Source organism: Mus pahari, chromosome 1, assembly GCF_900095145.1.
Source record: "Mus pahari chromosome 1, PAHARI_EIJ_v1.1, whole genome shotgun sequence".
NCBI classification, from domain to species: domain Eukaryota; kingdom Metazoa; phylum Chordata; class Mammalia; order Rodentia; family Muridae; genus Mus; species Mus pahari.
In genome coordinates this window covers 7,055,045-7,058,742 of record NC_034590.1, presented here as the reverse complement: position 1 = coordinate 7,058,742, position 3,698 = coordinate 7,055,045, and positions in this window count along the sequence as shown.

Here is a 3,698-nt window from a genome sequence, read left to right as displayed (position 1 = left end):
ACTCCACCAGGGTCTAGAGGCACCCCACTGCTGAGTGCCAAGGAGGCCTGGTTTTCTGTCCATGCTGTGCAGGAGGCTTCACTGCAGGTAGGCCTCTGGGTCCCATGCTAGTGTGAGGACTGCTCACCAGAGGGTACCCCTGCTGCCTCTACCAGCTGTTGGGATTGTCTTCCTGCTGCTGTGTATTCAAATGCTAAGTACTGGAACCCATGATTTGGACTCACCCCACCCTCCAATTCTTTGGTGATCTGGTAAGCAAATTCTCACATATACCAAATGTTGCTTTGTAAACATTGCTTATCTTATTCTTGGGTCAAATAAGTGTGTCTGACAGCCAATAACTGGAGAGGAGAGAGGTATTCTTGGCTTTGTTTACTGGGCTTAGGGTCACTAGTAGGGATCTTGAGGAGAGAGGAGGAGGCCACCGTGAGGCCTGATGGCTCATGAGCATGTAAACAGGAGCAGTGGACCATGAGCACAGGCTAATGAAGCAGAAATAACCTTGGGTGAGACTTAAACAGGATATAACATGGTGCTGTCTTAGTCAAGGTTTCTATTCCTGCACATACATCAAACATTATCTTCCGAGCTCCTACACAACGTCTCACAGAACTCTTAACTCTGAATGGATCTTCTGGCCCAAAGTTCCAAAGCCCTTCCATAGTCCTTCCCAAAACCTGGTCAGGTTGTCACAGGAATACCCCACTTGCTGGTACCAATTTGTCTTAGTCATGGTTTCTATTCCATCATGACCAAGAAGCAAGTTGGGGAGGAAAGGGTTTATTTGGCTTATATTTCCATACTGCNGTTCATCACCAAGGAAGTCAGTACTGGAACTCAAGCAAGCCAGTAAGTAACATCCCTCCATGGCCTCTGCTTCAAATCCTACTTCCTGACCTGCTTGAGTTCCAGTCCTGCCTTCCTTGGTGATGAACAGCAATGTGGAAGTGTAAGCCGAATAAACCCTTTCCTATACAACTTGCTTCTTGGTCATGACGTTTTGTCCAGGAATAGAAACCATGACTCAGACAGGTGCCTATGGTTTAGATATAAGTTAGAATAGCTCAGAAACTGCCCAATCTAGGCTTTCAGATCTTCAAATGAAATCCCAAGCCGCTGTGACTTTTACAGAGGGTAGCTAGAATGTATACTTCATTTACAGCCAGCTTTTGTGCACTGCTATTACATATGTTGGGCAAATCAAAAGGCCAAAGCCAGCCCCAGAGGGCATTCCCATGTCCAGGCACAATTTCTGTCTTTGTGAATAAGTTGGTGTCAAGAGAAAACTTGAGGGTTCATTGGAGAGTCAGTTGTGTTGGATGGTGTTTTGCTGGAGCAAAGATGTGAAGGAGGGTGTTCCTGAAGCAAACAGAGGTGAAAGGCAAACACAGACTCGTGAAGGAATATTTGCCTGAAGCAGACACAGGTGAAAGGATTTTCAGTTACAGCAAGTGTGTGAAAGCTCATGTGAAGAAGCATCTTTTGATAATGACACACATGTATTGGTCCGACTTACACTGTGTAGTTGAGCTCCATTTGTCAGGACTCCATAGAGAGCAAGGTACCAAAAACCCCTCCAGTGGTGTGTTGTAGTTTCTTTCTGCAGACTCTGGTAGATTGGCAGTGATGTCGGCTGAGGCACACACACATCTGACACAGGACCTGTGGAGTTCACATGGTGCTTTGAGGGAGGTTAAATAGAACTTGAGAGAGAAGTGACAGAGGTTGAGCTCCACTTGCTGGTACAACTTAGCTCTCCCTAAGAGAGGTACACCAGAGAACCTCTCTAGGGATTCTTCCCAGGTCCCTGTTGCTGACTCAAGCCCAGCAGAGGCTTGGCTCTGCCTGCTAGGTCGTGCCACCACTGCTGATTCATGTTTGCTATCCTGACTCTACCGAAATGGACTGCTGATATATCAGTGAAGTGTTTGGGAGTGGATCGAGCTACTGCTGTCGACATGTGAACTGAACTGCCGATTTCCAGATAGTACACACAGCAGGACCACACCCCTCATATCCTTTTCTCCTCACTACCTCTGGTGAGTGGTTGGCTAAACTGGATGTTAAAGCATTTAAGAACCATTATTGAAATAATNTTTGAAAAAAAGTAAAGTTATAGGGATCTAAGACATGTAACTGAGGATCACAGGTGGGAAGCACCATGTCTTTACTTCATTTCTTTGGACTTTGCCTGTAACCTGACTGCATTGTGTGCACCTGAACCTTGAATTTATNATTTACCTAGCATGTTTTTCATTTGCAGTGTCTCTGTAGGAGCTAGGACACCATTTCTCTATAAGTAAGATCCAAGTGAGAACCAGGGCCTTCATATGCTCTGCTGTCAGTGCCTGAAATACTTTCCCTTCACCTGCCTGGGAGATTTGTCACCTAAATCCCCAGACAGAATAAAAAATCAACATGTCTAAGGGAGAGCCAGCTATGGTTTCAACATGTCTAGGACACAAACCAAAACCCCACATTGAGCCTTATTTCATGGTGTGCGGCAGGGCTGAGCAGTGTATGGTGGGTGCTTGAGAAACAGGGTGGAGCCTCTGCTCTCTGTCTTCCACAATCCCCTGTAGTCCTTCTGCTTTGTACCCGTGATCAAACAGCACCAGGGCAGGGCTACCTGAGGTTGCTCTATCTTGACTTTCAAGATTCCAGACCATGAAGCAAATTAACATCTTTCCCATATCCATTGCCTAATCTTGGGTCTTTTGTCATAGCAACACAGCACAGATTAACACCCTGCAGTGTGCATGGATCCCTTGTGTGTAAGAACACACCTGACCTCCCCCATAGCAAAGGCTCTATGCCCAACTTCCTCTTCCCTAGCTCCTTTTTCCTTGGCTGCCTTTCTCTGTTCTTTAGATGTCTGAAGGCTCAGGAGAGCAAGGCCTTCCTCTCTCTCAGGGTCAACACACATAGGAGGTCTTCACAAATGCTGGTTGGACTGTCTGAAGGGCTATCTCACTTCTCTCACGTCTATAAACAAGACACTTCTTAAACTGTGCAACACGACTTCCCATTTAAGTCAGGCTTGGGCTCAGCCCCCTATGCCTCCGTTATATAAGTGCTTGTGTTTATGTAATTTGGCTCATATAAAAGTAAAGATTGTAAGTGTCTTAATAAGTCAGAATTAAGTCGTTTGTTGTAAAAGGCACCTGCCTGTCACTTTCTGTATATCTGCTGGTGAGAGAATGAAGTTTGCTGAAGACTTACTGGTTATCTGAGCCAAACAGGATTCACATCCGGTAACTGTTTTGGCAATCAGGTACCAAGTACTAAGATCTACTTCTAAGCTGTCTGTTGAGTCCACTGGTCTTTGTTTTTATGACCTTGCATGTTACAAGAGCTGCAGAGGTGTATAGAATGTTTCCACGGGGGGCTTTTCTCTTCTGTACAGAGTTGGGAATGGAGAGAAGGGCATAGTGTGGCTAAGCAAGTGTCTACTGCCGGGTGACGCTACTCTGCTTTTGCTCATGGTGTCTTCTCACAACAACAGTAATCTTAACTAAGACTCATGGCAAACTTATGTGTAGGCACAAGGTGGCCAAGGAAAGACATTGAGGTGCATTCAGTTGCTCTCCACCATATAGATATGTGTGTATGCATTTTATATGCAAATATGTATATATACATACAGATATATATATATATATATATATATATATATATATATATATATATATATATAT